General features: G+C 39.2%; 1 protein-coding gene across 4 annotated transcripts in view; it reads right to left on the bottom strand.

The window, feature by feature from the left end:
* Positions 1 to 9,243: 9,243 nt before the first annotated feature.
* LOC109919612 (doublecortin domain-containing protein 2) overlaps positions 9,244 to 13,850 on the bottom strand; it is a 127,251-nt gene continuing 122,644 nt past the window's right edge. For all 4 annotated transcript variants that reach the window (XM_048596452.1, XM_020519644.2, XM_048596455.1 and 1 more), the window contains one exon: positions 9,244 to 9,991. The gene's annotated coding sequence lies outside the window, so the exon portion shown is untranslated. The remainder of the gene's footprint in view (positions 9,992 to 13,850) is intronic.

Here is a 13,850-nt window from a genome sequence, read left to right as displayed (position 1 = left end):
TGCAGAACAGTAAAACAAGCTCCATGGTCTACTTCTATTTGTTTTTTTTTAAATGATAGATCTTTGCAATGACGGATGTCAGAAATGTGAAATGGATAATGTTTGCATTCTGGGTATCAGCAGATCATTAACGTCACAAACTAAAACTAAACTCTTTTGGCTCTATATATCTTAAACACAATGTTTAAAGGAACACCTAGGAATATGGCATTGTCTACAACTGTTCTTGAAAAATCAGGAAATGCCAGACTTGTTGCTAACAACTTACTTTATATTAATTTTCCACAATAGAAGTTGAGACTGAAGTACAACAAAACAGTCAATGTCACTCCACTATTTACGAAAGGTGTGATAGATAAATTGGGAAATTACAAGACTATTAATCTATCATCTGTTGGGAAGTGTAGTATGACATATGCATAATAAGCTGAATAGTATCTTGCACTGCATCATACTAAACTTCCATAACTCTTCTTGAGTTCTACCCACAAATGCAAGTCTGACTCGCATTGTCACAGTCCCAACCATGTGTAGAAAACAGGGAAGTAGGTCCTGTACCCATTCTACCTGGAACAGAGAATTTGATCTCTACTGTAAATCCAGCTGATTGAGCCAATCCCCACCCTCCAACAAGAACTCCTAGAAGGAGTCCAAATTGCTGCTTTACATACATGTTGAAACCTAGAATGAATCGGTAATGATGGTAGAAACTCACATTTCTACCCATCATATGGTGCCCATGAAACTCTCCTGCTCATACCATTGACATTTATTAGAAGGATTTACAAGTTGATAGTCAACCTCTTTGCCCACATAATGAATACGCATTCTTTGGCTATCGCGTCTTGGAGTGCTACTTGAACCTGGAGCTTCCAACTCAGAGGTAGTGAGCCATAGGAGTTTCTCTGCAATTCTGTCCTATGATTTCAGACAAGTCATTATCAAAATGTATTGCCCAACATATATCACCTGATTCTAGTGATTCATTTGTAATTATTATTCTTCTTAGCAAAACATCTAAGTCAAAGCACAACTTATAATTCTAATGTTAATATTGTCTGCTGGAAATCATTAAACACAAAATGGAACAGGAGACAAACTTGGACTCACCTTGGGACAAGGAGACATCTATCTGTTTTGCGACGAAATACCAACCATGTCCGATGGAGTATAAGAGATAATCTCTCAGCTGTAGTGCAGTAACTCACAATGAAATTATATAAAAATGATTGTTGATTGAGAACTGTAAATGCACTATTTAATGACATATTTCATAAATGCAAAAGATAACTTTTTTTGCATCAACCTCAATTAAGCATTCACTTGATAACTGACTCTACATAATTCACTCGGGAGGGTCTTGTGTTGCAGCAGTAGTGCCTCTATTTCTGGGTTCTGGGTTCAAGTCTCACCTGTCCCAAAGGTGTCTTATGAAATGCCTGAACAAGTTAATTCACTATAAATATCTTTAGAAGCATATTATGTTAAAATAGATTCATTTGGTTCATATTTGAATGGGAGCATAATTTCTTTTGTATATCTGGCAAAATGAGAATAATTCAAAGTACTAAGTGCTGATTCAGACAGTCTGTCTAAGAAAGTCTGTGCTAAAGCATATACTATGAAAATTTTTCATTTCTTTCAGATCAAAGATCAAGTAAACTGGAAACAACAAGGTAAATTAATCAACCCACTGTAAATTATCTTTCAGGCAGCCTAAAAATAATTCTCTTTCTTTTGGGGCTCTCTGGTCCAAAAAGTCTAGACTCACGGTCATTTGTCGCTTCACGTAACAGTTCTTTCCGTGAAATGAAGTTTAAGACTAAAACAAAAGGCAGTTGCCAAAAAAATTATAGTGTTTCATGCCCAAGGTCTAGAAAAAAATACACATATCCATGGGAATCATTTTACCATCATGACCTAGTGATTAAAATCAATGGCTGGAAAATTGGGAGTGTCATGAATCAGAACATTGACTTCTGTATTTATTTTCTGCACTGTGGATTTGCTAGATTCAGAATGTCACAGCTAGAAGGAAATCATCCCATGGTGATTACAATATTTTTTTACATTGTGTATTGTATTCAAGGAGAACTTGTTATCTACACATATCATTCACCAAAATATATTCAGTACCTTCATTAGTTTAGATGCTTCTATTTTCAGATGTTAAAGCCAAATTCTAATATTCGGAATAATTGCAGGAAAGCATTTAACGTTCACATGAAGTTTCTATATCTGCTATTTTAACGAAGCTGTTAATGGGCAAAGACTTCCATTCTGTCTTGATCATGAAATGTAATTTTTAAAGCATATGTATTTTGTACTTTGAAAAATCTACAAAACATGAAGAAGTCTATTTGGCCTTAATAACATATGCTGACTTGCTGGTTAATGTAGTTGCAATACATGTTCTAAACACATTTATGGTATAGTTATGGGTATTTATACATGCTACAGAGACAATACTCACAAAGCAGTGAATAGTCAGGTATTATTGAACAAACTCTCCCTTGCCTTTCCTGAAGACATAGATGGATTGCTTCACTATTTTTGAGGACTTGGCAGAGGATGGTGGTGTTCTTTTATTTCCTGCCTGGTATCAATCTGTCCTTGTGCTGAGCTGAAGGGACTGGTTTGAGACTCAAAGTGGGGTTATATGTGCTTACTCCACAAAATTGTGGTTCCATCACCATCCACTCTCCCTAATCTACACTGGCTTCCAAGGCCCCAAGTTTAAATAATTCTATGGCCTCATTTATTTCTATTTCTAATTTTTCTCCAGATTAATCCTCTCTAAGGACTCTCTGGAGTGAAAATGTGACTAGGCTGAGAATCAAGTGGTGTGATAGTGACCCATGATTAACCTGTGCCTATTCATAGTGATGAAAATGGCACACAGACTTTGTTACAGATAGTACGAACTGCTGATGCTGGAGTCCCAACCCGAAACGTCAGCTTTCCTGCTCCTCTGATTCTGCCTGACCTGATGTGTCCATCCAGCTCCACACCTTGTTAAGACAAACTTTGTTTATATGTTAGTGATATGCAAGCCGATGGTAATCATATCTCAAAGCAGAGGGTTTAGTTTGTCAGAGGATAGCACCAAATACTTTCAGAAATACATTTACTGTCAGGCTGTAAATGATAAAGAGTATCCTGGCTGCTGGTGGTTTGAAACCGGTTACAGAAGACAATTTAGGCAGAAAGAACATAGAACATAGAACAGTACAGCACAGTAGAGGCCCTTCGGCCCATGATGTTGTGCCAACCTATTATCCTGCTAAGATCAATCTACCCTGCATCTGATCATATTTCTGTGAAGCACCTTGGGATAAGAATGGAAATACAGCAACAAGCCAGAAGGCGTGCACAACGATTCTACAGTGCAGCACAGAAGACCTTGGTGCAGGTGTTGGACTGGAAGGAAGAAATCCCCAGGGGTCAGGAGACCCTCCAGAAATACAATGAGAAGAAAGTGAGGCTTGTCAGCAATGGCAACACTTTGGCCCAAGGAGTTGGATGTACTGAGGAAGTGCAATTACCTCACATGAGAAGTTAAGGTCAGTGAGATCATCATCAAATGCCAACCGCCTGCCACATACCTTCTGTAGAGCCCTTCACTTCTCCACCAACAATCTTTATCAAGCACAATGCATGCCTCATTATCTGTCACTTTCACCAACTTCAAGCAATTCTGCAAAACCACTAAGTACATCTTAAAATCTTATATTGCCAGTAGCAATGAATCAGCAACTGATATGAGAATGGCTGAGGGGGAATCTCCTTCCTGCTCTTGGACACATATTTCAGTTGTGAGTGTTTAAGTGAGGCCATTGGTTAGAGCAGTAAGGTCAAAAATGGCAGTGCTGGAGACAAATTAGCATGAAATGCTGACAGGCATTCCAATCTATGTGATATTCTTATCCCACCAACTCCTTAACACCTGCAATAATGCCCTCAACAAGATAGTCATGTCAGAAGTGTACATGCACAGTGCAGATGTAATTTTATTATTAAAAGGAGACTCCTAACAGACACTATGAAGATCAATTTTCTGGCCTCTCTTTCTTTGATTCTAACCTCCTTTATATTTCTCACCCCTCATTCGAAGCCTTCAGCCAATTAGACCCAGTGCCATAGAGTTTCCTCCCTCAATGCATTCATATCCCCAGTTCCTTCTCTTCCTTTTACAGCTCTTTTCTCCTCCTAGTTCTTACTTCTTTCCCCCATCATATCTGCACTTTACAGAGATCTGCAGCTGCCACTAGTGTTAATGGCTATATCCTTATACCTCTGTTCCTCATTTGAGGCACAAAGTAATGTGGCCAGGGTAAAGACTCTTGTCAGCTCTCTTAGTAAATATACGATGTATCTACATGCATAAAGTAACAAGCAATTTATCACTTTTAGTCACACTGTGCACTAAGTAAAAGACTCAGACTTCAATATCAGTTAGTCATGGTTTGACTGCACATTACATCTACATTTTATGACTTGGGTCTGATGGTATCCCTTCAAAAACACAGCTCTCTATTGAAGATTTTACACCGTGTCATTAGTCTTAACAATTTCTTCACTTAAATGTTTTCCTTTAATGACAGTTATCCAGAAGCATTCTTCTTAAAGTGTGAAAGAATGTTTCTACAACTTTTTTTTATGTTTCCTTACTTCAAATAGGACAAATACAGCAATCATGTATCTGGAGAACGACTGTTTGATTATGTTATAATTTATATTGTTGCCACACGGAGACTGACAGCTGAACCTAATCAGCCTTTCTACCTCTGTGTTCACATCACAGTAAAATTAAAACCTTCAAAGACCCTCAAAATTGACACCAATGGTTCCTGAGCAGGCTTTTGAAATAACCAATCCCAGACTTTGTGAATAATCAATTCTTGATGTCTGTTTGTATCTTAAACAAAAGACTCAGCAATTTATTAACAATAACATACCTTTACCAGAGCAAAACTAAACAACAAAGTAATCTAATTGTCAGTGCTATAAACACAAAAACTTTATTTTCGTCCCCATTCACATAAAAGACCAACAAACAAACACAGCTCAAGGATAAATCAAAGAAAATAACGAAACCAGCCAGATTACTTAAGTGGTTTTCACAATGGGTTGTTCCAATGGCATAGTTGATGGTTCTCCTGATTGTTATCTGAAGATGTCTATCAGCGTCACCTTTACAATTCCCTCAGATAAAGGCAATAATACTTATCATGTAGTTTCCTATTCTCTGAGCTTCCAAGAGCTGCTAATGAGACGACAGGCAGGGAACTTTCAAATCTTAATCCGTAGCATCAACAGCCAGATTCCTTCTCATAGAAAACACATCCAAAACCCAATTCATATTCTTTGTGCTCCCTGACAGATTGAACTGCTCCTTCACAAGGTCCCAATTACCATTCAACATCTACCATCTGCTTAAGCATAACGTCTTTTTCCAGACTTGCTGGAACCAGTTCCCAGGAATTGTCCTCATTAATAGCCAACTGCTGCTATCTGTTTAAACATAATGTTCTTCCCTGGTAATGAAGCATCTGCAGAGCCTCTTGATTAGGATCCAATCTACAATTAACCTCCAGGCTTGGCCTCATGAATAATCAAAAGATTTTTTTGGTCTGTTTTCCTTTTAATGCAAGCTTTTTCCCTCAGTCCAAAAGTTATCTTTAGCTCACAGATCTTAGTTTACAGCACCAATCAAAATTAATAAAAAGGAATAAAATTAAAATAGTGAAATATCAGCGAGGACTCTAACAAGATACGGTCACCATTTTCTTGCAAGAATGGTACCACTGAACATAATGAACTTGTCAGAAAATAAGATAATTCCTATAAAATGAGACCACCAGGAATTGCTATTAGTGTAGAGAGAACCCCATATGTTATCTTGTCGGTCTGTGTTTTATATGATACTGTTTTTAGGTTCCTTTTCTGTTTGCTTCAATTCCTAGTTCAACATTTCAAGACAAAATAACTCAAAATTCCATCTCAAAAACACCTGAAATGGTTCCAACAAACACAATCCACTCCATCAGCACAATTTATTTGCTCTGACTCCTCTGAACTAATAATTGCTACATAGACATAGAATGCATCAAGTTGAACAAGGGTAGTTGCTATTTCAATCTGCAAGACAGGCTATATCCAGTAACCTTTAAAGGAACTGTTCCTGAGATTTAGGCAGTGATGGCCAGAGACAAATCATTATTTTTCCAGTGATTTATTACCTGTGTTTCATGATTTCATACCTTTCTCTTATTTTGAGTTGGCAGTTGGAACATACGCACCAAAATTAGTAACCTGAAGTGCAAAAATGGATTGGCTAAGAACAGAGAGAGAGAAAAAATGGCACACAGATGCAATTCAAATTGTTTCTTTCTGGAGAACTGGGATAGAGCTGTAATGTAATTTACGCATTGAGGTCCTGTGACTTTGTAAAATAGATCCACAATGAGCAGCAATCGTAGTAAGCTCCTCTATAGAGCTTACTGTATCTGTCATGGAAGATGAAACTTTACATATTTTAAATGTCTCATAACTATCAGGTCTCCTGCTATTGTCACTTTTCATTGATGATGATGGATGGGTATTTACATAATCTCAATGATCAGAATGACAGAAGGTGAGAAGAAATTAATATCGAGTATACAACAATCTTATATAAGGCTAACATTAAACTTGTTACAAATATATACATATATATGCCTTTAATTGGCTTAGTGATCTGCTATATGGAGATCTTAATAAATGGTTAACATTTAAACCATCTTCTACCTTTTTACCCAATTCCCTGTTAAATCCTAAATCAGTATGTTCCCAATTAATCAAATTAGATATTTTCTCCAGTTAATTTTACAGTGACTTAGCCCTAAAATAGTCTGTCCAATGCTTTGTCCCATGTGCTATTTTTTAATGACTCCCTGCACCTGCTTAAAGAGAAAGCATTTATTAACTTTTAGAAGTAACCATGCCAACATGTGTAATTTATATGCTGACCACTGTTAATGTCCTCTTACCCAATATTAAAGTAGGATCATTAGACTATAATTATATGAACAAGTTGGAGATGTTGGAGATTAACATAAATTAACAATGGGAGAATAAGACGCATCTGACTGAGGTCTCACTTCCTGTAATTTATGGTTTAAGGGGAATCCAAACAGAAAAGGCAACTCTATACCTACATGACCTGTCTGTGATTGATATCAATCCATAAAATATAATTGTGTGTAAACATGTTTAAGATCTGCTGACAGAATGAAGTGCTTGTTAATTGATTTCACCATAACAAAATAAAACTTTCTAACCTGAACTCCATATGGGAGATAGGTTCAATAGGCCATATTCGGAACCGGCTAAACAATGTGAATAAATCAGAATACATCAAAAATATGCTAAATGATTCAAATTGAATACGGGTGGTAAAATACAAAGACCACACAAGAGCCAAGGAAATAGGCATTCATTTTCCCAGCAGCAGGGAAGGTTAGGATGTTAGATGGAAACTACCTCAGGGTTATTGCCTCCAGCCATACTCCTATGCCTAACTGCTGGCCCCTAAACCCCATCCCTTACCAACATCAACATAAGAATGTCCCTTCTTCTTCACTAGCATTTAACACTATCATTCTTACCAATGGAAATGCACTGACGTATGACTTGTAACAGCCAATTATACACACAATGGGAGATTCTCCATCCTGGAATTTTGCCTGTGAGTTGGTTGCAAGATAATTCTGAGCTCTGCAAACACAACTTTTTAAAAATAGCTGCCCTGACATCAGATTTTGAGACCAGTATGGTGGCATGATCCATTAGAATTTAGGCCAGGTGATTCCAGAAATAATGAGGTGAATGTTAAGTGAGGAGGCAGGCTGGCAGAAGGTTTCTTTCAGGGCTCTGGCACTGTGTCCAATATGAAAAAGGAAAGAATAACACATTGAATATCCCTACCCCATCACCAGATTTAACATCTCACAGCCCCGTTGTCTGTCCACTCACTCCAATGTTTCATCCATGCTAACCTGTACCATCTCATACCCTGTACCCACTCCATAACTCTTCATATCCTTCATGTCAATCCATGTCCCCATCCCTTTGTAAGTCCATGTCAATTGAGTAACAATTCATGCCAACCCATGCCCTCACCTAAAACTGTAATCTCACACCTAAAATTCACTATTACAGAATTAACTACATCGAAAAAACCCTCATGCACAAAAAGCCACCTGTATATTTACATTCCTTTAGATACATAATGCTCATAGTAACAAACATCCAATCAAGTACATAATCCATTTTCATACCAAGCATGAGAATTCATTGCTCCACTTCAAAGAGTCTATATCTACTTGGAGATGTCAATCAAACTCAGAAATGGCAAGGACCCTGCTGTGAAAATGCACTGTTATGAAATCAATCACACAGTACTAATCCAGTAATGGAAAATTTCAGGCATATAGTGACAGAATGAATGTTTTGGAAGAGTTTCATCGGGCATAAAGCTTCTTCCTGTTCAAATAAGTCCAGTGGGGTAGGATTTCTTCTGACTGAGAACTGCTGAGTGCAAAATAAATTGGTCAGGAGGAGTCAAATCTGGCTACCAGGCACACAATCAATGATTCTGTGACATAGTTTGGACTCCAAAGACCCATTTTAAGTAAGTATTGATTATCTTAGCTTCTTCATAAAGGAAGCCGAAGGGCAAGCAAAAAATTATCTCACTTGGGCATTCTCACATCACTCTGCACCACCCAAAATGAGACAAGCTTCTGGCAAGATTCCCAAGCACAAGGTCCTCCCCACTGATGTATGTCAAGGTCATGTAAATGCAGGAATCATCCCATGATTCTAGTTACATTGGCAAGGTCACAACTATAAGCACCAGATAGGTACTTCCCAGTATTTATGGTGCAGGCGACGAAGATTTTTGGCCCTCATGTGCTTTTGTATAAATTGAAGAGTTAGGAGAAAACCTGAATTGTAGCACTTTTTACCATCCCAAAGATAGAAATCGACCACTTGCTTCTAGTTACATTTGAAGGATGAAGAGAGTCTTACACAGCCCGGAGGCCATGTCACTGTAGGCAGCAAATGTGATAAATCAATGTTGTCCTGCCAGAGTCTAGATCAATTGTTTGGCTTCCCATTGGAAGATTGGATGGCTCAAATTGCACAAGTTGATCCAGAATGACAATCATCATGCAATTGTAACAAAGATTCTCAAGCTATTTCCAAACTTCATTTATTGCTTTGTTGTGAAGGACGCAGTTTTGCATTTCAATTCAACAGTGAATCCACTGTAGAAAGATCTATGAGACTTAAATTCTTCTTTAACTTTAACAAGGTTATTCAAAAGTTAAACCAATCTAAAGGCTCTAATAAACATTGCTTAGCAAAAAAATTTCATGATAAGATAATTTGTTTCACCAGTATTTTTGCAATCCTTAAGATAGTGGAGTATGTAACAAAATCCTTCCTGTTATTTATAAATTTCATTAGACTGTGACAAAGAAGAAGGTTACACTGATTAGATACTTGCAACTTATTATTTTATTCTTTTCCAATGTAATCAATTTAATTCATCTCCTGAGACTGTAATTTTTTTGCAAATTCAATTATATTTAACAGTTAGCCTGCTGATTAGGCAAAAACGGATTTAATTAATCAGAAAATTACAAAAAAGAACTAATCACCACGATACAGAGTGAAAATTATATCATCTGTTATACAGTAATGAAATGTTACGAACAAATATATTAGTCAAGATGCATCTGGAGTGTACAAACTGCTTGATTTGTTGTTTCAAAACATTAATACATTTAAAATAATCATATTAATGAGCATCTGAAAGCTGCAACTTCATATAAATGCGTATTGATGGCTTTATAGGACAGTTGCCCACCAGTGCTGGAAATGTCTCTTCAAGATGTCATTTCGCTTTTCATTCAAAGACTTCATTACAGAATGTTTAACCCTACAAGTGAACAAAGCAAAGTCTATTATGGAAAAGAGTTCTTGTGTTTTTTTGGATAAACTGTCCATTGTGCATCTCTCTCCATCACTGGAAAACATACTCAGAGCTAGTATGCAATGAGCGGCTGATTCAACATTGCCTATTTTATACCATCACCCAAATTTAAAATTACCCTCAGCTACCCAACAAGAGTGCCTGCTGGGAACAGAAAAATATGTTACATTTCCTGAAGCCTTGTGAATTGCTTTTGGAAAGGAGCCAATTTTGAGTTTTAATGCCCTCATTTTTTCTGCAATAGAAAAGAACTTTATATTGCACTGATTGAATAATGCAATCACTGAACATAAATATTATCCACCATGCAAGATATTTGGATAAGTACATGAATTGAAATTTTTGGAGAGTTATGAGCCAGGCAGGCGTGATTAGTTTAGTTTGGGATTATGGTTGGCATGGACTGGTTGGACCAAAGAGTCTGTTTCCATGCTGTATGACTCTATGACTCTATGTATCCATGTTTGATCACTGGTAATGTATAGGGCACCAGGAACAGCCACCACTAATGGAGCAGTCCAGGTTACTAAGGAAGTAATTTTTTTCACTGGTGCAAATTATTCAGTGAAGAGCTTGCAGTGTCATTGGAGTTGTACGTGTGTTACCAGAGTTATTTGTGGGTTCTAAGGCACTGTTGCTATCAGCGTGCACAACAGGTGAAACTGTGTGGGCCATTTTTCACCTTGAGGATGTCAAAACAGCCAGCATCTGAGAACAGGAAGGATGGGGCTCACTAACAGCCACCCCCGTCCTTTCTCTCCAGGCACACCAACAACTACGTTTCTTTGTTTGGCCTGGATCCTCTATAATCCTGGGATTCCACAGCTGTCCTTCCTGCAGCAGCTCCTTCCTCCTTGACAGCAGCGGAACCTCCAGTTGGTTGGCAGCTCTCATTGGTGGCACTGGCACTCCACCCCCACCCAACCCCCATGAACCCTGATACCCACGTCATCATTCCAGGGGAAGGCCTACTGGTGGCCTTGCAGCTGCCTGATTGAATTGTAGTTCTCTGGGTCTTCCTGAGGTAAAGCCAGTTTGGGTCTTTCATCAGACCCCCTACAAGTTTCCGCAACAAGTTTCCATCCATGACAATAATTGGTGCAGATGGGGAGCTCAGGAATTGGCAGAAAACAACGACTCAATATGTTTTATCCCCTTCTCACGCCTACTTTCATCCTACCCCTCTCTGACCTAAAGTTAGAAGAGCCCAGAGAGTTAGGAACTGGGAGGACTCACCAATAATAGATGTTGGTAATCCCATCTCAGCAATCATTGTGTCATGGTACAACTCAAAATGATCAACTAACATGCACTCTTTCTCCTCCCCTGGTCTCTCCTCTTCCCTGTTGAGGGATGACTTCCAAGTATTTACAAATTGTCAGACAAGGCACAACACCAACAAGGAATAGTGCTGAGATACGGGAACTATCCATCGATAAAGAAAATGCAAAAACATCCACAGACATCATATGGTCTAATATCACATGGTCAAATGTCATGTGCCCAGAATGTCATATCACCAAACCTTTGTAATGCCTCGCTCCAGGGTGGGCAGCCTGGTGGGGGATAATGTAGGTCCGTGTTTTCTGAACATTGAATAGTACCAGATGATTTACAAGCAAATGAAACTTGCAGCAAAGGCCTCAAAAAGGATGATTGGATCCACCCACTGTTTATATGTGCACTGGGCCTGACATTAGTTTCAGGCATGAACATAGCTTCAGGCCATTTCACCCTTTCCCAATATGGTGGGACGTACAGACACTTCTGGCTGGAGCCCTAAGCTTAACCAGATGGATGGAGCATGTCCTTTCTGCTCATCATACTGAAACCTTGGGAAAACATCTGACATCTGACAAGCACATAATCCCTGATATTGAGGGTTTTTTTCTCAAAGTCAAGCAAGTGCTGCTATGAAATTCTCTTTTTGGGTACACTTTCAGTCAGAATTTCTGAACCTTCCAATTGGGAGGTAAAGCATACACCACTTCAATATTTTGCATGCCATTGGATCATACCGTTTTAACGATGCTAAATAGCATTCTGAATTTCAGCATATTGTAATCTGCCACATATCACTTAACAACTCTTCTGAATTTCTATTAAACTATGGAATGTGAGGTGAGAAATAAATCTGACCCTGGCAATGTCTGCCTTGTGCACTCTCGAACAAAGAAGCATGAAATAGCAAGCTGGGTCCTGCAGTGACGTTATGAGAAAAGCGAGCATACTCATGTGTGATAGCCTTGTTCTGGTTGCATACCAGCTTGACGTTAAGTCAATGGAGACCCTTCCTGTTGATGAATTTCCCTGATCTCTTATTCAGCATCTCAATGGCCACAAGGCTGCAACAGGTCATGCCCTGCACCTGGGCCAGACTTGCATGGAAACAAATCTCATTGTCTCTGTGTGTAAGTCCTTGTCCTTCTGAAATTGTATGAACACAGGACATTAACAACCTGCACGAAATGCAGTTCCTCAAATGAGCTACAGTTAAAGATGTTTGAAGCCACAATGACTTTAATTAAGATGTGGTGCCTAGTACTGTGAGGTCTGAGGTCTTTCTCAATGTCAGAGCAAATCTCAATGACCATCTGCCCACAGTCTCCTGCTGACAAGGGATCATCCTCTTCAGTGGCACATTCCATCTTGAGGGCATGGTCTTTATTGTCTTTTTGCCCCTCCTTTCTCTACTATTCCCCTCTTTGTGCACAGGTTTCTGCATCGGCTCCTGAGAATGGAGATGCTCAGTGGTCCTCAACCTTACCTCGGAGTACCTGAATCCCAATCCACGTGTTTATTTGCAATGAGCTACATTCACAACACTTCGTGGGCCCAACTCCCAACATAGCTTACACCTTACTGTCTCCCAGAGAGTTAGGACCCCCTCAACTGACTAAGTGATCACAGTCCACTTGCTCCATTAACTACACTCATTAGATGACAATTATGTTACAATGAATGGGCATCATTCTTGGCCATACACACTTTATAAATCCCTTTTATTGAATGATGTGGCCATAACTGGCTCCCCAGTGCATCTTATCATTTGATCTGTTTCAGATCCACCATGGCTTTCCCGAAAAAATTGCAGATTGTTCCTTAATGAGTCAACAGCAAGCTGGGTCCCACCTTTCGCCCGCACCACTATAACTTTTGATTGTCCAAAGAGCATCCGAAAAGCAGGACAATGCTGCATGCCATTCACCTCAGTTCCTGACTCAGTTAGTCACTTAAATCTTGTCCCTGATATTTAATGGAAACCATCTCAGTTACATGGGTCCTGATCACCATTTCAGGATATAACGGAACAGTCAGGATGGTGTGCGACCAAAGGCCTATAAAAATGTTAAGCTTTCCTTTGTAATTTGTAGAGAGAGTCAAAATCAAAATGTTGATGAAGGTAACAGCACTACACAGAGGGGAGGCAGGAATTTTGTTTGTTTCTCTGTACGTCAAATACTAGTACCATGCGGCACAATTTATTGAGATGTCGGGATTCTTGCCTGCTTGCTGCTAATGCTCAGGAAGGCCCACCAAACCACCAGCCAATCAGTCAGTGGCAAGATCACCAGCACAGCTTCCCCTGGAATTATGAGCTTGGGTCAAAGGTCTTGCCTGCTGAGAGTTGCCAACAAATCAGCGGGGAGCAGTTCTTTGTGCTCAACAGCGCCATGGAGGAGATGGTGGCTGCTTCAGAAAAGGACACCAACCAGAGATTCAGGATTCTCAAGGAACCAATGCCACATGCAACAAATGGGAGGGTGGGTGGAGGGTGGTTTTCACGGGCTGGGGGCTGTGGGGA

Source organism: Rhincodon typus, chromosome 5 (genome assembly GCF_021869965.1).
Source record: "Rhincodon typus isolate 14 chromosome 5, sRhiTyp1.1, whole genome shotgun sequence".
Classification (NCBI taxonomy): domain Eukaryota; kingdom Metazoa; phylum Chordata; class Chondrichthyes; order Orectolobiformes; family Rhincodontidae; genus Rhincodon; species Rhincodon typus.
The sequence above is the reverse complement of the archived record's forward strand: the minus strand, read 5'-3'. Positions and strand labels throughout refer to the sequence as shown.